The sequence below is a fragment of the Mytilus galloprovincialis genome, chromosome 8 (genome assembly GCF_965363235.1).
Source record: "Mytilus galloprovincialis chromosome 8, xbMytGall1.hap1.1, whole genome shotgun sequence".
Lineage (NCBI taxonomy): Eukaryota > Metazoa > Mollusca > Bivalvia > Mytilida > Mytilidae > Mytilus > Mytilus galloprovincialis.
This window is the reverse complement of record NC_134845.1, coordinates 56,899,536-56,923,271: the sequence shown is the minus strand read 5'-3', so window position 1 is coordinate 56,923,271 and position 23,736 is coordinate 56,899,536. Positions and strand designations below refer to the sequence as shown.

The 23,736-nt window shown below is 31.8% G+C and overlaps 1 long non-coding RNA gene across 1 annotated transcript; it reads left to right on the top strand.

Moving 5' to 3' along the window:
- Nucleotides 1–6,607: 6,607 nt before the first annotated feature.
- On the top strand, nucleotides 6,608–7,462 carry LOC143042257 (uncharacterized). The gene is made up of 2 exons (XR_012967922.1): nucleotides 6,608–6,750; nucleotides 7,202–7,462. It is a non-coding gene; the product is annotated as an uncharacterized LOC143042257 (long non-coding RNA).
- The last annotated feature ends 16,274 nt before the right edge of the window (nucleotides 7,463–23,736 follow it).

The window sequence follows — 23,736 nt, the reverse complement described above, 5'->3', positions numbered from 1 at the left end:
CATCAAATCAATTTATACATAGATATAAATAACTGCTATTGTCATTGCTTTGTTTGGCAGAAATGAAGGTATATTTATTAAATATCACTTGATAAGGGAATGCATATCATTTTGTTTGTTTGAATCAGTCGGAGATCAAAAGCATTACATAACGTTTTCCAGATAAGTACGAGAAAGAGAAAACAATTGAAAGCGAGAGACATGCAATATCGTTTAAGACAAATGCAATTCACTCAACATGAATAATAACAGCAGTCATGTGATTGGTGTAGTTGAGTTAATATATCATCAATAAATTTTGACATTCACGTAAAGAAAAGAAAATTACGAAGTGTCTGTAGTATTTATACAAGCCTGTTATCAGGTACGACATACAACATTTGAATCATAATAACACATTATTATTTCACTGCTTTAGGCTGGTATTAGTATGGAACATCTGAGCTTATGTTTTAAACCAGAGGCAGCATCCTTGCTCTGTCAGTATTCACTAACTGAAAAACCTAAGAATAAGGACGATATAGGAAATGTATTTACACAAGGCACCAAACATATGGTTATTGACTTAGAGGGTAAGACAAAAGTTAAACTTGAAGCATTTGCTGCAACATTAAGACTTAAATAGATTAACTTTTGAAGTATCGGACCCAACAGTTTTGACACCTAAGATAAATAAAAACAAGCATGAGAACAACTTATTTAAAAAATAGGCAACGAATAGTCGATACTTTGATTAACTATGGTATATTAATCGTTTAATCTACTTAGAGTCATAAAGCGTAAATGTTGCATTCGTCAAAACAGAAGGATCACGGTATGTGCGAATCTCAGGTTAAATCTTCGACGACAACTCTTGATACTGTTTGTTTTTTAATAATGATGTTTTTGTACGATAATCTGGATAAATTTAAATTTGGAACAATAAGCAAATAAGCAGGTACATGTTGAAGGCCGTACGGCGACCCATAGTTGTTAATGTCTGTTTCAGTTTGGTTTCTTGTGAACAGTTGTCTCATTGACAATCATACCACATCTTCTTTTTTATACATACATCTTAACTTTCAATTCAATGTTTTATATACACTGATATTTACAAACTTTTAATGCAGATGAAACAACTGAGATAACTTGCCATCAGAAGGGTAAACATGACAGCTTTATAGAGCTAAATACACCGCCTGGTGGTCCATCAGTTGGTCTCTGTTTAGATGAAGCTTTCAATCGGCTTCTTATTAAGATTTTTGGGGCACATCATTTCAGAAAATTTCAAGAGGAAAACAAAATGGAAGCACTAGATTTGTTAAAGTATTTTAGACACAAGAAAATTGACATCACCAACGAAACCACAAGAAAGGTCAGCATAACACTCCCCGTTCAATTACGAGAGTCATTTGAAAAAGATACGGATGAGAACATAAAAGATGTTATAAAACAGATGGCATATGAAGACAACATTTGTTGGTGCGCAAACAAGTTAAGAATCGATGCCAATTTTTTTCGTACATTGTTCAATGAACCTAAGACTCATTTGATAAACCACGTGCAATCCTTATTGACTAAAAGTCATTTAAAAGATGTGAGCACACTATTAATTGTCGGAGGATTTTCAAAGTCTCCCATAATGCAGTCGGCAGTGAAAGATGCATTTCCAGGTATGACAGTCTTTGCTCCACCTGATCCTGGTTTAGCTGTGTTAAAAGGTGCCGTTATATATGGGCATCGGGTATTAGCTCGAATACAGAACAAATAATCGATTAATAATCGATCATTAGAAGGATTGTTCTGTAACTAATATAAAATCGATTACTCCGAATTTTGTATTTAATTGATTAGAGTCGATAATTTAATACAAATCATTATATTTTTCGATTTTTCGATTATTGTCAATTGCATGATACAATATACAACAAAAATAAAAAGGAAATTAAACACAGGTATGCTGATCAACGTATAAAAAGTGGAAATCTAAAACGTAACAAAAACAAGATAGAGTTGTGATAGTGTGCATTCATTGATATGGACTATTGCATCAACCACATACTTTGTGTGCAGCCATTTACTCTATTTTTGACATTTTCACCGGCATACTACTATACGTTTTATAATTTATTTATACTCATCATTGACATTAATATTAAAATATAGTTCATTACAATGTTTTCTCTGAAATTTTTTATATAAAGGGTAAAATTATTTGTTCAGCTAATTTTTATCAATCAACTGTTCATCTATTCTAGACTTTAACTCCCACTCTTATTTAAAAAAATATTCAATTATCAAACTTTTACTGAATTGTACCAAAATATGTAGTACAGACCGTGACTTTAGTCTATTTTCATAACTTTAAACAGTTTTCTATTAATTTCTTTTGTATATAATATTTTTTAAAAGTATTGTCGAGAATATACAGTTATTTGTTTCAATAGCTTGATGGAACACTCGAATATTCATATATTTTATTGAATCTGTACTATTTACTACATTTGTGTTTACGAAGCTTCTATGAGAGCTTTTATACACTTATGTGGTGGTGCCTGTTATTTGTAGATCGCAAGTATATCCCTAAATGTCTCCATATGCAAATGAGTGCAACGGATCTCAGTACTCTAAAGAAATGTGGGCTGGCAGTCCTTTTTTTTTAATTCAGATGCGAATATTAATTTGGCACAGCTGAACAATCTGTTTCAACAGTTGAAACAATGTTTAACTTGAAAAGAAAAGTATTTCTATTTAGATAAGCATACCGCTGTAAAAGTTTTACTTTGTACGGCTCTTTTTTTTACGTAGCCTTGCTTAATGAATACGATTTTAGCTAAGCTATGTATAGTGTATGCACGATGTTTTTGGTAATCAAGTAACTGAGTTCTAGAATGTTGTTAAAAAATTGTTTCGATTTCACGGCTAAAAATATACATTTATTTCTTTGCATACAACTAATTATATATCAACGTAAAACATATAAATATCTATATAAAATAATGTCTGCAAAGTAGCTGTTCTTATATGGAAAATGGTTACAACGAAATGATAACTTATGAGTAAAAGGTGTAGTCAGTAATAATTATGACTTGTATTTCTTATGTCTATATTCTCTTTACTACTATATATACTACTTTTATATATGATTAGATCTAAAAAGATGTGGTATGGCTGTCAATTATACGACTCTCTATCTTTGTCACATTTTGTCAAAATAAAATGATATAGGTAAAAGTACTGTTTGAATGAGCACAATTGTTGGATTGATTGAATTTTGATTTTTTGGAATATACTAACTTTAAAAGTAAAATTGCAAAAATACTGAACTCCGAAGAAAATTCAAAACGGAAATTCCCTAATCAAATGGTAAAATCAAATGATAAAACACATCAAACGAATTGATAACAACTGTCATATTATTCCTGACTTGGTACAGGTATTTTCAATTGCAGAAAACATTTAGAAAAAATATCCAATATATATGTTACAGTAAATAGATGAAATTGGGAATAACACGTTATTACTAAAATTTAGGAATTACATGTAATTCCTATTGCACTTAGTTAATGCAAGTAATTCCTAAAACTGCCCAGTCATTACCAGTAATAACTAATTTTTGAATAACTTTTTACACATATTTACTAACTGATAACACAATGTTGCATTGTACGATCAGCTGATCAAAAGTAAGAGCAATAATGGTTTGAAGATCATTACTATTACAAAGTGTCCATCCTAAAATATACTTAAAAAATATTAAACTGTCTGAAACATATTTGCTAAAAATGAACGATGATATTTACTGAGACGTTGTTCAAATTGTACAATGAATATATGTGATAGAGTCTTAATGCCAAAAATACCATAATCAGCATATTGAACATGAAAATAAACACAAAAAAGACAAGATATAATCCCAATCTTCTCTCAAGATAAGTATAAAAAGTATCAAAGGTACCAGAATTATAATTTACTACGCTAGACCCTCAGATCAAAATAGTTATAAAGCCATACAACTACAAAGTTGAAGAGAATTGAGGACCCAAAATTCCAAAAAATTGTGCCAAATAAGTTATAGATAATGCATATTTTAAGGTTTTTCTTGTCGTAGAACACACCGAGGGGTGTCAGGATTGATCAAATGAAAGACCGACCGAAGGGAGGTCTTTCTTTGGGCAATCCTGACACCCCGAGGTGTGTTCTACGACAAGAAAAACCTTAAAATATGCATTATCTGACTTATATACCGTCGAAAAATATTTTGTTTTTTTACAATTTTGCAGAAATTTCTATCCTATCTTACCGATCATTAAAGTGGGAGATTCTGCTCAAATTATTTTGGTTATAACCACGCCTAACATTTAAATTATAATGTATATGCAAATAAGGTGAAAATAATTCACTAAAATAAAACTCACTAATTAAGATATAAAAGTGTGTTATCATTGTCCAGTTATATTAAAAGTAAATCCGCATTACGACCATGGATGATATAGATTTGTTAGAGTGGGACCCGATTTTTCTTACGCAAAGTTCGTATTCTCAAGTAAGTGAGGAAAAAGAAAGTGACATTCTAAGTTATTTTGATTTAAAACCAAGTGATAATGATTTGGAAATTACCCGTCATCAGTTTAGACACGGTCAACCAGAGACAGTTAAATCCCTTCAAAACAAGATAGAGGAATCGGTGCCGAAAAATTCAGTCAAAAAATATAAATGGGGTTACAATGCTTTCAATAGTTGGCAAGCCGAGCGCCGTTTACGTCCGATATCAGATAATTTAGGAATTCCCCCGAATTGTTTGCAAAAGGATTTGGTACACATGGACAAAACAGAACTGTCCACTTCATTACAATATTTCATAGCAGAGGCAAAAAAAAAAGACGGAGGTACATATCCGTCCAATAGTATTTATGATCTGTTTTCCTCAATACAGGGATATATTCGCCATCAGAAATCGTCCAGTATTAACTTCTTCACGGATCCCGAATTTCTTAGGGCTAGACAAGTGTTAGATGCTATCATGAAAGAAAGGGCAACTGAAGGTCTCGGTGCAAATTCGCGCAAGCAGGCTGATGTGATATCGGTAGATGAAGAAAAGTCATTATATGATAAGGGTATCCTTGGCGTGGATAATCCCCAACAACTTCTAGACACATTGCTTTATTTATGTGGTTTACATTTTGCATTAAGGGGAGGCACTGAACACCGACGGCTCAGACTTAATTTCAATCCGCAAATAACCGGCCCGTTTCAAGATAAGGATGCTAAATTGAGATATCTATTGTACAAAGAGGATGTTTCAAAAGCTAACGCGGGTGGCCTAAAGCACAGAAAAGTTGTTCCAAAATGTGTCCGAGCATTTGAAAACCCAGAAAACAGAAATAAATGTATTGTAACAGTATTTGAAAAGTACAAGTCACTTTGGTAAGTAGCTTATTATTTATTAATAACTTTAAAAAAAAAAAATGGGGCAGTTATTTAACGCGTTAATGCTTTTCAACACTTACAAAAAAAACCCGACAAATGGTATTCCATGTACGTTAAAATGAAGATAAAAGAGGGGAGAAGATACCAGAGGGACATTCAAACTCATAGGTAAAAAATGACAACGCAAGTGGTATCACCACCCCCTAATTTAAAAGCCGTCTCTGTACCGATTTCCTTATACATTAAATTTTCCAATACAAATCCGCCGGATTTCATACTGTTTTCTTTGATATATCTCCTCGTCGTGCTTCAATGAATATGATAAAATCTGAAATATTTGTTGATCTTATCTAACATAATTTCCTTTTACAGCTTATTTCCTAATTCATGTAGGGTAATACTTTGGTTAGCTTGTTTGCCCTGTTACATATATTGACAATTGTAGTTGGGATAACTTTCAATCAAATTTAAATATATGCTTGTTTAATAATACTATATTGATTGCAGATGTCAATCTTAAATACAATGCTTCAGCTTACATTTATACAAACAAATTAAGTAAGCCAGCCAAAGTGTTACTCCACAAGAAATAAGAAATTAGCTGTAATTTACCTATGATTAAAATCATCTTTACATTATTACATTATGTGTGTTTGAAGTGAAATTTTACATAAAGTTTTCTTCTATTTCAGTCCAGCAAATGGAGGAAAAGATTGTTTCTACCTAACACCTTTAAAACATATCAAAGATGGACAATGGTATAGCAACAATCCTATTTTCTCTAATGTTTATGCTATTTTCACATTTCCTGACCGGTGTGAGAAAAATATTTCTCCTCACTAGTGAAAAATCTGTTCTCGGCAAATGATTAGTCGAAATTTGATAATGACGTCAAAATGTTTTGTTTTCTTCTCAATTTTCCTATTGTGACGTCATGAAAAAAGGCGACCTTGCCCGATGACGTCGCATATAAAGAACACAAGTTTCTGAAAATCTTTGAAAAAGAATGATTAAAGTCATCAGAGAAACAGATTCCGACACTATAACTCGTGTATTACGATATTTCTCCACTCTCGACAGTTAAATTTAATTATTTAAAAAGCTCGGCAAGCCTCGCGCTTTAAATAATGAAATTTAACTGTCTCGAGTGGAGAAATATCGTAATACACTTGTTGCAGTGTAGGAATCTATATGGACACAACACTTTACAAGGCACTGTGAAACGGTTGTGCGCAAGTATTGGTCTGACAGGAAAGCGCACAAACCATAGCCTCCGAGCATCTGCAGCAACACGCCTTTATAATGCTGGCATAGAAGAACAACGTGTTGCCGAAACAACAGGTAATATAATAGTAGAATGAAACATTATAATTTCTAGTCTTTTCTTTTCAATATTCTTATTTATCCAACACAAAATGGAATAAAAAAAAAGCACGAAGGTATTCCTTGTCTGCGTAATATTACCCAATATCTGTTCTTTTCCCCAGTTATTTTCAATTGCTTTAATAGAGAACTGATGATTGTAAGAAAAATGTATAATTATCTTTGTACAGAGACTTCAGGAAACTTTTTATCAAGATAAATGATTGTATCTGTCACGACCCCGATATTTCGGGTAAACAGATCTACCATTACCCGTCCGATCGTCTGTTTGTCCGTCATGCTTGAGTTACATTGTACTTCTCTAAATTTTGAATATTATTTTATTTCTTGTATTGTGATTTTGAATATGCAGTTCAATAAAAAAAAAGTGTTAACTTATACACAAAAATAATTAAGCTTTATATTGCAGGTCATCGTAGTAATGCAGTTAGAGTATACAAAAGAACTTCTGCTGATCAACAATTAGAGGCATCGAATATTTTATATGGATTAAGACCGTCAGACGGAAGAAAGAAGGCAAAACCATCAGCAGCTGCGGGTGCACCAGTAAGTAGTGTTTCGGTTGAATGTTCAACAGACGAGAGTGACAAGAAAACTGTGACTTGCAACTTTTCTTTAAACTTTTCGTTATGATCAATTTATGTAAAATAAAATGAATTAAATCTGTTAACCAGTTAAAGTAGTTTTTCAATCAGGATAAAATAATGACCTGCCACAGGTCATTATTTTATGCCTTGGAGCACATTGTATTGAAAAATGGTATCGTCCGGGTTTATTCTGAAAAAGAATGACCTATCGTTCTGAAAGAAAATAACTCCATATAGGTATATAAGGCTAAGGTAATCTATTCCTGGGTTAAGAAAATGCTTAGTTTTTCGAAAAATTCAAAGTTTTGTAAACAGAAAATTTATAAAAATGACCATATAATTGAGATTCATGTCAACACCGAAGTGCTGAATGCTGGGCTGGTGATACCCTCGGGGACGAAACGTCCACCAGCAGTGGCATGGACCCAGTGGTGTAAAAAGTTATTAAAGGTACCAGGATTATAATGTTGTACCCCAGACATTCGAAGAAACAAGAATGTGTTATATGATTGTCAATGAGACAACTATCCCAAAGAGACCGAATGACTCAGAATTTAACAACTACAGGTCACCGTACGGCATTTTACAATGAGCAAAGCCCATACCGGATATTCAGTTATTAATGGCCCCGAAATCACATAATTATGTGAAACAATTCAAATGAGAAAAAACAAACTTGCGATCTAATTAATGTACCAAAAAACGAACGAAATGTTTTTTATATCACTCAGCAACAAACGCCAATCACTGTAATGGTTTTCAAGACATTTCTGTTGTATTTTAAATAATTTAACAAATAAAATCAAGTTTAACAGTCCTAGTTTTTAAATAAATGGCTGCAATAAAGAGCGGAGGGTTAATGTGCAACTCTTGCTTTGTCTTGCTTTGTCAACCCTAAGCCCCTAGCAGGTCCCTTTCCTGTACCCCTTTAAAGCTTTAAATCTAGACTAAAGACAGGCCCATATTATATGCGGTGGGGTTAAACTAGTTTTGTCATTATCATACCCTCTCCCATCTATATTTGTGATTAATGATGTAAATATCAAACACAGTCGAAGGCACATTGTCAAATTTTCACCAGAAAGCTCCAAATATATCCAGGAATTATAATGTCAGTCTGTTTTGTCTGTTTGTAATTCAGGATCAGATGTTTTGTAAGGATTAGTGTCATTGGCTACTATTCCGACACTTTCAGTACGTCAATAGCTAGCCTACTTAACATCTAATAAATTGGTATATTTGCTACAGAAAAGGTGGCCTGTATAATACAATTTTGTTGCAAGCATTAAGGCAGGGTTTAAGCTAGGATTTTGAGGGCTTTAGTCACTTTTGCGCGCTATTAAAATCAACCTTATTTAGTGTATAAGCAATAGAACAATGATGTATATTACTAGCTTCATCTTTTGACTTAGTCAGATTTTAAGGGATTGAGGCACCAGCATGATTGGCAGTTATTTTATGATTTGACTGTATTGGCCATTATTATGAAAGATTCTGACATGGAATCCAGAAATTTAGTTCACAATTTCTCTTCAGTTTATTCCAGGGGTCATTCCTGAACAACAAAAGTTGGATTCTATTTTTTTAAAACAAGGAATCACAGCAGAAATTAATTTGCAATGATTATTTCACTGCATAATCATTATCCTTATAAAACGTCTAAGTCGATATTTGGATATCATTTCTATCAAGTTGGAAATGTATTATATCCTTTTTGGAACGATTATAAGGACTGAAAGGAGGTTGTAAACAAATCAACAATAGATCACGTTTACTACTTTCGGTTTTAAAATGAAACGAAAACGAGAAGTGACACGTGGATAATAAATTCAAAACGAGTCCGGATTCATCAGGAAATTATTATTTTTCGATTTAAATTCCTTTAGTAGGAGATATATATTTGTCTCTCTCGTTTAATTGATTCTAAATGATTTCGTATTTTACGTCAGGCTACGGCTGTAAATAGTCTCTGTCAGAGATTTCTTTAAATTTGGCACACATCTTTGGCTTATTAAAGTGTATCTGCAAATAGAAGAATAATAATAGGGTTACCATCTTCGTTTTACGGTATACATCAATAAAAGTTGTGTCCTAGGTGAAAAATAACCAAACAAATGGCGCAAAAATCGTAACGTTATCACATAAAATACCGTAAAACCATGATTTTTGACGTTTTTCAGTACCTACAAGGTATAGGTAAAAACACAAAAAACGAAATTGGTAACCATTTAATTATTTTATTTTATACAAAACGGACATTTCAGTATCAACACTATTATTTTTTCGATTTTCGGATATAACTCAACGATTCCAGGTCATTTGCAAAATTATACCGACATCTGTGACAAAGTCCATTTACTGTTCTTTGACCCTACGTTGGGAGGTCTTATAAAAGTTAAACTCTTGTAAATTATAAAAACAAACATTTTTCAGAGTCAAAACCCTAACTGTAATTAAATAGCATAAAGTCTTAAAATACCTTTGATCGTTTAACACAAAAGTAAGACCTCAAATCCCAGTCTTTTACTTTCTTGTTTGGTTTCTTAAATTACGTCTCAAACTTTTAAATTAAAATATCAAGTTAGTAAATAGCTGTAAAAAGTACTAAAACAAATCAGTGATTACCTGTTCTTACAGAAACAATTAGTTGATACATGTAATCATTAATTCGACTAGAAATTACATATATTTACTGAATTGTTTAGAAGTGTAATTACCAATTTCTACTATTAACTGTAACATATACAGTATAAGTAAATGTATAATGTGAATTTAAAACCACCAAAAAGGAAATTAATTGCCGATTGTGAGAGTAGTCGAGTTAATAACTGTATTCAATGAATTCGCACAACGGGTTAGAGAATCCACCGGCGACCTGTTGCACAATAATATGTTTGTCTATTCAAGATATCGACAAAGAACGCATGTGTAACGCAAATGTATTTACTTAATGCTGGGTCTTTTGTGTAGTTGGAAGCCACTGTCTTCAAGGGACATGCATTTGTTTGATAATCGATATTTGTTTTTGTTTGTTGTTTTGTACATAAAAGGCACTAAGCTTTCTCATTTAGTTATTCAATATTTTGTATCATCCAGGAATCTAATAGCATTCTCTGCAGTATGTGTTTGGCCATAAATGATAGCAATACGTTAACATATAGTTGCTAGGATCTACGTCATAAGGTCTCCAGCGGATTATTGTCTCATTGGAATTCATACCGCATCTTCTTATTTTATATCAATTCAGAACATTTACATATTGAAGACTGATGATTGTGAGAGTTTACAAAATAATCATTATTTTTTAAGAAGAAGACAAGAGATCAAAACTTTTTAAAATGTATAAAGGAGGGTTACTTCCCCGCCAAAAAAAAAAGAAAAAAATAATCACCTCATTGTCTGGCAGAAAAAAAAACCCACATACACCGGAAATCAACACCTCAGACAATATTCCTCATGTGAACAGTGATTGTCGTTTGTAGATATGGTTCACATGTGTTTCTTGTTTCTCGTTTTTTTTTTAGAATAGACGGTTAGTTTTCATGTTTGAATGGTTTTACACTTGATATTTTTAGGCCCTTGATAACTTGCTGTTTGGTCAGCCAAGTCTCCGTGATTAAGACCATACTTTGACATATAATGGTTTACTTTACAAATTGTGATTTGAGTGGAGATTTGTCTCTTTGGCACTCATTCCACATTTTCTTTTATCGGTAATATGTAATACCTTGTGAGGTAAAAACAAGGTAAATAGAGAGAAATGAGTATCCTGATTTGTTTTCAATAAAACCTTTTTATTCAAACATGTAAAAAGTATTGCTACAGGTAATCTTTATATTTAGTTTTAAGATTAAAAAGAACTGATCAAGTCATTTAAAGTAAGATATTGCATACTTTATATATATAGTAGATATAATGTATAATCAACGAAAATTGGTATCACACCAATAAAAACAAATCAACAGTATATCAATTGTTTGACCATTAATATGAATGATATTTTCACTTGAAAAAAAATAGATGAGCGGTCACTAATGCAGTCTCTTGATATGTTTCTCCAGGCCAAGGCCCATGTACGCTTGGTATGAAAATTGAATTTCCCAAACAGATATAAAAAAATATTTTTTTTTTAACTTTAAGACACCAAATATCACTTAAATCACCTTTCCCCTTGTGATATCAACATTTGGTTATTGTTTGAGAAACACAATTTTGAAAATCACAAAACACCGAGAAAAATCATAATGGAAAGTCCCTAATGAAATGGGAAAATCAAAAGCTCAAACAGATCAACAAATGTATTACAACTATATATTCCTGACCTGGTACAAGTAATGTTCTTGAAAATCTGGTTTTATAGCTACCTAAACCTCTTAATTATATGAAAGTCGCATAAAACTCTATTCTTTTGACAACGATGTGTGAACAAATTAAAAAAAAAAAGACACAATAAGTAAAAATATCAAAACCTCGGGTACAGCAGTCATCATCGTTGTAATCTTAATCACTATAAAACAGAAAATATGTAACAAAGAAACACAAACAGTCATTAAAACAAAGCACATTCAACTTGGTAAAAATTAAAGACAAAAATACAAGAAAAGGATAGAACTATAACAGACTTAAATGGTAAAAGTAATATTCATAAAGGCAAATAAAATAATACTGTAACACGTTATTAAGATGATACACAACGTCAGTACCCATCGTGTATTACCGGTATTTGTGAAGTTGATACGGCATATGTATCAACAAGTTCTTTGTACTTTCCGATGATCTAGTTTAGAAAAAGGACGATACGTTCTTTGACATACCCTTGCTCGTCAAATTTCTTCTCAGACACAGGTGACGTTTTATAAATCTGAGTAGCAACTTCAAACTCTGGAATAGCGATAAGTTGTGAAATATATATTCCATATGCAGACGAAATTGGTATATTGCTAAAAAGATGTGAGAAATTGATGAATTTGAAATTGCCTGATCATCCTTGTCTTAGTATATATTATAGTTTTCAAGATAAAAGGTCAAAACATAATAAATAAAAAAGAAGCAATAGCTTTAATGACCAGCCGATTAAAAACTCCGGTCATTCGTCTTATTTGTAGATCTGGTTTTGCTGATAATGTTTTTTTTTTGTTTAGAGTTTGTTTACAGCTATTAAATTTTTAAGATATCAGTCATAGAAAGAAGTTAAATTCATTATTTAAGGAGAAGAGGTCGTTCGATTATTTTGACCTATAAATAGGTAGAGCTCTACATTCTGAACGTTTCTTTTCATTCCTTTTTTCTCTATTTAAACAACGACAGGCTACATATGTTAAGTGATGGGAAAGGGTTATGTGGCCCATTTTAACCCAAGTGCGTGGACGAATTTGCAGCTTATTATTAACTATTATTCGTCTTTTTGTTTTGTTTTTCTTCAAGGTGTTGACTTGTGAGTTTGAATTACCTTTAAGCATCTTCTTCTTCTTTTTAAATGAATGTAAATTTCGAAACAGGTGTTGTGGAAAAAGAGCAATTTTCGTTCGGTTGATAAATGTAAACTGAAACATCTTTTCCATATGTAGCTATCCATTTAAACTGTAAGAACAACTTATAAATTGCTTTAAAACTTTAAGTGAACTTTCACAGTTAAGTGTACACTATAAGGATAAAGAGGAAGTGATATAATTCGCCTTTTCAGAATCGTAAGGAAAATTGGTTATCTTTTTTATTGTTCATACACCAAAATGAAAATGTAACGTTATGCCATTGGATGGATTTCCATTGTTTAAAACATTCTAAACTTTCACAACGTTTTGTAGTACGCTTTTTTAAAATATTACACAGAATGCATTAGATTCTAAAACGCCGAATTCAGAATTTACACATTAAGAAGTTGACTGTATGGTTTCACTCATTCTATTATTTTTCACAAGCAATACATTATCTGTAATACAATTTTTATGTATGCCGATTTAACTGGGCACAACCGGTCAGGCGTCTTCTTTTTCTCTGACATTGTTTTGTAGATGAGAGCAAGAACGATGTTTTTGTTTGATTTATTTTACTGCGAAGAAAATCAAATTCTTTATCTTTTTTCAAGGACGGCTATAGATAACTTTATCTTATGTATAAATCTTAATTTTAAAGGAAAACATACTCTAAAAGTTAGGTTCAATCTCTTGTTCTAACTTTACACCACCATTTTTCATATAAAAGAGATTGAAAAATCCCGATTTAAAAAGTGCAAAACACTTGTTTATCATGTTTTTATAGCGCGTGAGGTAGAACATTGACAGTCCTGAAACCAGAATTGTTAGCACAAGTCATGTTTGCATGCCATTTACTTTATTTCTTTTATTTTAAATGTTTGGGGTTTTTTTTAAGTTCTGAATGACCAGAGATGGAAAGTTTTTTTTTATAAAAAGTGAAAAATAGTTGATCATAGTTCAAAGTAAATTAACATCTGCACTCAAACTTTTGTTTGCAGTAAATTTTTATTTTGATACGCCTTGAACGGATGTAACTTATTTATTATTTATAACTGTTGATGTAAATGTCCTCTGGTTTTGTGAGTCTTTGTTTACTCCTTGGTTTTGATTGTTATTGTCTTGTATGTACTCTCTCGTTGCAATTCATGTTATCGTCCTGGACATGCATGAAATATTTGCCACTGAATGTTAAGCAATCAACAATAAATCAATCAATCAATTCCAATTGATATCTACCAGAGTATTGAATATTTTCGCTACATAAGAAAATTCATTTGATTGTACATTGAATTAAACAAAGTATATTAATGAGCTATGTTACAAACTGGAATTTAATATTGTGTCACAGGTATGATATTTTAATAATTAAATTTATTTGTCTTTACATAAAGTGAAAACAATTACAACGGAAATTAAGAAAAATAATTTAATTTAAAACAAAAATCACTAAAATTTGTTTCCGACTTTTTCAGTATGATTGTCATCATATGTATTTATTATATTGATGACGCTCTTATTTGGATCATAATTTTGAAAAAGCTACATGTTTGATGTGTTTAAGCTTTTGATTTTGTCATTTGATTGGGTACTTTCCAGTTTTAATTTTCCTCGAAGTTCTATATGTTTGTGATTTTACTTTTTAGATGCATGGACTTGATGAGTACCGTTTCATAGTAAATTTTAAGAAATCAGTCCCAATTCCACAAAATTTAATGTCTGCTTTAGTCTCAATAGTAAAACTAGGTTATATGTATTAAGGTTCCATCTGACAGATGCAAATAAATAAAATTATTTCCCTTAGAAAATTTTCTTCTTTCATTGAACCGTAAGAATCAAAGTTGACTTGATTTTGATCTTATCTAGTTATTACAGTAGAGTGTAAAATTGAAATTGTTTAGTTTGTTTACAATTGAAAATCTGAAAATGGTAATTGTATAAGGTCTATCATATTTAATTTTTGGATTGATACAAATGCTTATTTGGAAGGCTGGGGATTAAAAATGGACAAAGAATTTGCTAGTAGTAGATGGATCTTAACCGAGCTCTCTTATAAATTATTCAAATTTCTTGATACGTTCAATCTGCTTTGAAGTTGATTTTTCAAAGTTTGTGTTTGTGGATCGTATTCTTAATGGTTGTTTAATCCTTAAAATTGAGAGCGGAAATGGGGAATGTGCCAAAGAGACAACAACCCGACCATAGAGCAGGCAACAGCAGGAGGTCACCAACAGGTCTTCAATCCAACGGGAAATTCCCGCACCCGGAGGCGTCCTTCAGCTGGCCCCTAAACAAATATATACAAGTTCAGTAATAATGAACGCCATACTAAACTCCAAATTGTACACAAGAAACTAAAAGTTAAAATAATACAAGACTAACAAAGCTTAAGGCCAGAGGCTCCTGACTTGGGACAGGCGCAATAATGCGGCGGGGTTAAACATGTTTGTGAGATCTCAACCCTCCCCCTATACCTCTAGTCAATGCAGAAAAGTAAACGCATAAAAATACGCACATTAGAATTCAGTTCAGGAGAAGTCCGAGTCTGATGTTAGAAGATTTAACCAAAGAAAATAAACAAAATGACAATAATACATAAATAAAATCAGACTACTAGCAGTTAACTGACATGCCAGCTCTAGACTTCAATTAAACTGATTGAAAAATTATGTCTTCATCATACAAATATCAGGCACAATCCACAATAACATATATGAGAAGAAAATAACCCGTTTCATGCCAACAACTGGTTTTTAAATAAATGTGTTTAGTTCCTATGTAATCTGCATAAAGCGTGGTTGAGGTGTTAATAATGTGATTACTTTTTATGTCTATTGAACAATGTTTGTATCCTTTGGAAGTTTTATCTTTCAGAACTTTACTTTCAAACTAGTGTCTCTTTTTGCGTTTACTATAGGTACAAGAGTACAATCTAGTCAGCATAAGATTTACAGTATACGTCGTACAGTCAGAGGTGAGTCAAAACCCATAAAATCATAACTTAAGAAGTTTTTTCACTTTGACCCATTCTTGTCGGTTTTTGTCCTGTTGGTTAACACACACTTGCTTTGAATTATGACAGGCTAGTATGGAACAGGAGTTTATATACTAGGGTCAAGGTCACTGGGCATCAATAGCCTGGTTGTTATAACCTGTTTCTTTACACTGAGTCGTTTCGTGCATGCTTCACGCCTCACTTACCTGTTTTTACTGTCGAGTCTCAGGCTCATATTCTTAAATGACCTTTATCCTGCAGATCCAATTTATGCTTAAAAAAAGGAACATTTTCAGCATTGTAAGTATGTTGCATTTTTTGGAATTCTGGTATCTAGTACTTCGTTTCTTAGACAAAAAGACAAAAAATAGACATTGTAGCACGGCATTTTAATAGGATAACTTCAAAAACAATTCAATACGACGTGAATTTGCATACTGTTTGTTTTTCTCCAGGACATAACAAATGCTGCAGAATCATATTGATGACGACTTAGTAGAAAACAAAAAAAGACAGATTACTTCATTTACAAAGCCTCTTCATGGCAGAATTGTAGTATGGAAGTCAGCAGACTGTGTCGACTAATATGGGTAAAGCAACATTAAGACGATCCAAGGATCAAGCTTTTGAATGAATCTCTGGTATGGCCTTCCCCAGTTTCTCAGCCTCATACAAAAAAGATGATATTTTTCTGACATTGCCCAAATATTGTATATGTAGATGTTTAAGGGATTTCATACATAATCTGAACTTATTTAGATAATATGCGATAAAGACCATGAAATTTAATTGTAGTTCATCTGGTATTTATTTCCACAAATGAACTTTACTTTTCTTCTATATTTCAGTACCTGAATGAAATGGGCAAAACTGAAGATGCAGTCAATACCGATTTATTATCCACTTCTATTAGTAGTTCATCTGGTATTAATTTAGAGATCTGTTAAAATTTCATCAACTCTACAAGAACCAGTGTATGCAAATGCACAATATTCTTCTTGTAGAGTGGTTTCAATTTGAACAATTGATGATAAATGTACGACATATCCATGCTCGGACACAGTTGATAAAGAATACATGATGATGCATAAAGCTTTGTCGTATTGTTTTGTTTTTTAAATTTACAAATCTAACATCAGCCATCCAGAAACAGCATCATGATAGATATTCTTCAGCAGAGTACTAAGACATAATTTGTAATGTCGGTATATTTATTTAGTATCACTGTGTCCATTGTTAAGGGGAATACGCTGGGCACGCACTAAACACATCATCGACATGTAGTATGTATATAAGTATTTTATTGAATATTGTTCAAAAGAAACTGTATTTTTGTATTCCTAGATTAAATTGAGAACTCTGAGATAGTTCGCTATGCTGAAGGAAAAATCACTTGCAATATGCAATAACAAAGAATTCGTTGTTTATCAACACAATTCATATATGATTGGATCAGTCCCATGTTTAAATACTGCAAAGATGGCGAAAAGATTGATAGTTGATTTGAAAATCAAATGCATCGCCAACCGTAACTCTGCAATATATGTAGGGCTTTTAACAGTATTTTCTGAGTACGACCCTCAATTTTACTCGCAAAAATATTGTACTACGGAATAAAGTAATGCAAACATACGGAATATTCAACGCAGTGCTAAAATCCCTTGACTCCTATTGGTACAAAAAGGACTCCGTGTTTAATGATGCTTGTTTTTTTACATCAAAACTTGGCCATGAATTAGTCGAACTTGTTATCCAATGATATACAGATTGAACCCACATTTTACAAAACTTTTGATTTTTTTTCGAAAAACTAAGGATTTTCTTGTCCCAGGCATAGATTACATTAGCCCTATTTGGCAGACCTTTTTGGAATTTTGGATCCTCAATGCTCATCCACTTTGTATTTGTTTGGCTATATAAATATTTTGATATGAGCGTCACTGATTAGTCTTATGTAGACGAAACGCCCGTCTGGCGTACTAAATTATAATCCTGGTACCTTTGATAACTACAATGTAAACATGAGGCATAGTCAATAACTGCATAAATGTCAGATTTTCATTATTTATTATCGGTTCTACCCAATCATATCTGACTATATGGTACAGAGTTTACCCAATTAAATAGCCGCACTTTATCTATAAAGTGTTCTAAGTTTATATCTTTATCCATTGGTTTTAGAAATATATTCCATCCCCGAGTCTCGTTCGTGATCATATTTTCAACACTGGAAAGTTTAATTTTGAATATAATATTCGAATAGCTTGACTCTCGTTTGACAACGTTAAATGTCTCAAACATTGAGCGTAACAAGTGTGTCAATGTAGCTGATGTAGCAAACGTGTTATCTAACATTTTGTGGTGCTGCACCTGTCAAAAGTGGGTTGTGTTTTTTTTTTAAATTTAGAAATCCCATTCTATTAATTTGGTAACAGAAGTGCCAATGTTGATAATGGACCAAATGATGTTCTTAAATGTGAAAATCCCACTAAAAGTTGTGGGTTCCTAAAAACTTTTCCGTATTCAAGTATTGTTTAAAAACAAAAATAATCAACTTTCAAGTATATGTTGAATAACTAATCAAATACACTTTGGCAGTCAACTATGGGGCTGTATCAATGCTATCCAGGAAGTTAAGGCACTCTGATTTTGCTGCAGAGATGAAAAATTTATTTTGAAATGTTATGTTATGTTTTGGACGTTCTATCTTTCAACAGAAATCAGTAAATTATCTGTAAATAGGGATCCATTTGTGAAAATATAATTGTGAATGTAACATGGATCTACCGAAAGACAAAACAACAACAACAAAGATGGATAACCTATGATCCTCGATTATTTCGGTACAAAACATTATTCTAATTTGTACATAGCACATGCTCACAGAAAATAAAAAGCCAAACATATGTTCTCTCACTTTTTAGACAATTAAAGAAACTTTTATTAACAAACTGGTGTTTTACATTTTGTCCGGATTACAGCGTTAGCCTGGTTCTCCCAGTAATAAGTTACTGAACTTTTAGGGAATAAAAGTTCAGAAAACAAATAAAAAAGTTTATTTTACAATTTACATGGTTTACATTACTTCATTCCTTAATATCGTTAATACACTTCAAAATTGGTCTTTACGGATCAAGTTCAGTCCTATCACCATTTTTGACTTGTTATTCTTGAAACGATATTAAATCATTGACCTTCTTATCCAATGAAATTTTGAATAGGTGTACAAAACCTGTTAGAAAAGCAAATGGTTTTTGTTAACTTTTCATTCATTCAAACATTTCCGATTTTTTTTTAAACCAGTGTGTTCACCTTCATTATGGTAAGTATGATATATCATTATAGTTTACATTATATTCAGTGAATTTGAGATTTATATTCATAATAATCTATCCACTTCAATGGACATTATATAATTAATTAAAATTCCATGAAGACTGTCAACAGGACACTATTATGTCTTACATAACCATCGGTTAGTGTTTACATTTTTATGTTTTTGTGTTTGGATGTTAGTAGTCCACTTTGAAATTGTTCACCGTTTCCTTCTCTTAGTATTGAATTAAGACACGTAAACATATATAAAATAAACTAAATGGAATGAATGAGAATCCAATTTAGGAGGATAATATTTAAATGAGATTGAGAGTGTCCATATCGACATGTTAAACAGATAAATCAGGGTAAACTTAGTTGAATATAATGTCATATATAATAGCTTTTCTGAAGAAAAAAACCCAAGTTATTCCAAAGCTTAGCACCTGCATGCCTTAAAGATTGTACGCCAAATGCATTTTTGCCTGAATGTTTTTCGTTTATAATAGGAATCAAATGTGTAGAGAGTGAAACGTAGTATAATTTTTAACATATAAGAACGCAAGTAATATATTTCCAACGGGTTTTCATATCTTTTCAAAATATGATAATGTCATTTGTTATAAAGAAGATGATAAGTTCTGCAGTGTTATTTCAGATTTCACAGATATTATTAGAATTAACCAATTTTATCACAAACGTTATTAGGCGTTATACCTTTTTTCACTGTATCATTTGTTATTGTTTTACTTATACAAGTGTTCACATCTATGCACTATACTATAAATGTTGGGTGTAAAAAAAAAATTCTTATTGCACTAATTTTTCAAAGCTTAACATATTGACATAATCTTTCGTGAGTGACCGGTCATATATAATAGTCGTTTTGTTTTACGATCATAGTATCAATATGTTTGTACTAGTTTTACAATTTCCTGTAGAAAATATACAATTTAATCTTTATTCATAATTATTCTATATATTAAAGCTGGACTTGGGAGGATTAAAAACCTTTAAAAAAATATTGTTATGACATGTCCATTGTAGAAGACTGTAGGTTGAACTTTAGAAGTGATTGATATAATGCTATTTTGATAGGGAGAGCTAGACAACATTTAACCCAGTCCTATCCCTACCCTAAAGATAGGTGGGCTAAAATAATAATGACTCATTGTCAGACTTGGGGTAATTGTAATTGAAATCGTTAATCATATGTAATTGATTACAATTTCTTTAGTAATCAATGTAATCATTAATCAGCCACAAATAGGATTACATGTAATTTAATTTAATCAATTACTTTCCAAAATAGCCTGTAATCCTGATTTCTTTTTGATTACATTCTGATTACAATGAAAAAATCTAAAACTTGTGTTTACGGTCAATAAATGAATCTTTTTGTTATTAATTGTACATGTTAAGCTTAAATATTTTTGTTTAATTTAAACATGTCAATTGACTTGTATACTTCTGTAAAAAATAAACTGTTACAGTATTGAAAAGTCATCATTATCCTTGCATATTTCCTTGCATATCCACTTATATTTTGTCCATCTGATGAGTTTAGCCTTTTTCATCTGATTTTTATAGTTCGTTTTTATGTTGTACTGTTATACCACTCTCCCAGGTTAGGGAGGGGGGTTGGGATCCCGCCAACATGTTTAACCCCGCCACATTATTTATGTATGTGCCTATCCCAAGTCAGGAGCCTGTATATTCAGTGGTTGTCGTTTGTTTATGTGTTACATATTTGTTTTTCGTTCATTTTTTTACATAAATAAGCCGTTAGTTTTCTCGTTTGAATTGTTTTACATTGTCTTATCGGGGCCTTTTATAGCTGACTATGCGGTATGGGCTTTGCTCATTGTTGAAGGTCGTACGGTGACCTGTAGTTGTTAATGTCTGTGTCATTTTGGTCTTTTGTTGATAGTTGTCTCATTGGCAATCATACCACATCTTCTTTTTATATATATAAGACACTAATACTCTGGTCTAAGTAAAATATATTGTACATATATTCACAATTTAAAGATGAACATTTATATATTTGATAATAACTATTACATTCAAATAATACTTTTCTTTATAAACCATGATTATATATATTCTTTTGTCAGTAATGTGATTTTTGTAAACTTTACCTTTGAATAAGAATTGATAGGTAGGAGACTAATTAATGGGTTTTTTTTTATTGCAATTACCAATTGATTATAGCTTTAGGGCAAATATATGATAACAGATAAATCAGACATGTGAAAATTTATTTAATTAGCACAAATTAAATTAAAAGTTGGACAAATATGTTGTTTAAAATAAACGAATTTTGGTCTGTATTTGAACTGGACATGTAAAATGCAATAATTTTTAGTACTTATATTTTGTTTACAATTTGATTTAACAATTCTAATAATTTTACATAGTTTTTAACTGGTAACTTTATTTCATCAATATTTTAACTTCCATAAACTACATTGAAAGTAATCAGACCCGTCTCTGCTTATTGTGATAGGCAGAGATTGATATGCCGCTTGGATAGGCCTTTATGTAAGCCTCGTGATATTTTACGGGGTCGAGACATTTTGGTGATATTTAAGTCAAGGTTGAAGATTGAATATGAAACTAATCAGATGTCGATACCTTTTAACAAATGCATTTAATATCACTGTCGTAAATGCCTTACATATTTGTCAAACAACTTATCAACTATGATGAAATAGCGTAACTATTGGTCTGATAGCTATGTCTTAATCTAGACTAAGTAAAAAAAACAATATGTTTTTATAAGTATGCTTTTGTGTATCATGTGTATAAGATGTACGTAACAGTGAGCGACCGGATAGAATATTAAATTATTACATGTGTTTACAAGACTAGCGACTATTTAAAGATGAGTCTTACATGTGGACACTTCACGGGATTAAAATACATTAACTAGGTTTCGAATTGTCCCAACCAATAAAAAACAAAAATTGTGCCAAACAGATCAAAGCCAATTCATATTAAGGCATTATAAATGAAATTCTTTTACGAGCAGTAGAGCTTCTATCTCTAAGTTCATGTTTTCTTTATTGTAAATGTAATGTATTTAATAAAACGTTTGATTATCTTTCAACATTTTTTTTAAAATTTATGTAATGCCAATAAAATGATTACATATATTAACTTAATCATAAGAAATAGTAACGCTACTTTTATATAGCAATATTGGAAAGTTGAGCTACGATATTTACTTGCAAAATTTTATTCGATATGAGGTAAAGCAATTCAGAATTTTTAAAAACATCTAGCACTTCGTTCGATGAATGAAAAAACCCAACTAAAACGAAAAACAAAAACAAACAAATTAAATCATAGCAATTTAATAGAATTTCATGTTAAAATTTTAATGAAAGAGAAAAGAAAATTCAAACATTCAAATAAAGGGACAATTTCTTTGCAATCTGTTGTTACATTCGACATTCATTCGTTTGCAGATTTGAATAAATGATAGTAACCAAAGTCCATCAGATACTCCTTTTATAAGTTATGTAACCATGCGTTTTTTCATTGATGTTGCTTGTATCCAAAACAGACCAAATATTATAATATCAATGAATCAATTGAATGCAGAAATGTTTTATTTACTTTAGAACATAATTCTCAAATGGGCTATTATGTGTTTTTAGTAGCGAGTAAGAATGCTCGTTGTGCGGATTCAGCGTCGCCTGCAATCTGTAAAGCAATTCCGAGGAGATAATAGGCTGAGGCTATCATTCTCAAATCTGCCATTAAATAATGTTCTTCGATAACAAGTCGTAGATCGTCAAGGTCAGCCTGACATTGTCGGCCATTATTGAGATGATAATGACAAAGAAATTTGAGGACATAAGCATACGCTGAACATGGAAACGAAACATGTGTATCCTCCTTCCTTAAAAGCAGTTCGTCTGGTAACAAATGAGAGTATTCATAAAAATTGATGGTATCTACAAGTAGTAATTTCCATAGGCGAACAATACACATATTCTTCACTGATTTCAGTTTCAACCATTGGTGATTAATATCCGACATACACCGGTGAAGTTTGTCAAAAGTGCATTTCGACAAAGAATACATTATGATTCGTAAAGCTTAATATGTGTTTTTAGTAGCGAGTAAGAATGCTCGTTGTGCGGATTCAGCGTCGCCTGCAATCTGTAAAGCAATTCCGAGGAGATAATAGGCTGAGGCTATCATTCTCAAATCTGCCATTAAATAATGTTCTTCGATAACAAGTCGTAGATCGTCAAGGTCAGCCTGACATTGTCGGCCATTATTGAGATGATAATGACAAAGAAATTTGAGGACATAAGCATACGCTGAACATGGAAACGAAACATGTGTATCCTCCTTCCTTAAAAGCAGTTCGTCTGGTAACAAATGAGAGTATTCATAAAAATTGATGGTATCTACAAGTAGTAATTTCCATAGGCGAACAATACACATATTCTTCACTGATTTCAGTTTCAACCATTGGTGATTAATATCCGACATACCCCGGTGAAGTTTGTCAAAAGTGCATTTCGACAAAGAATACATTATGATTCGTAAAGCTTTA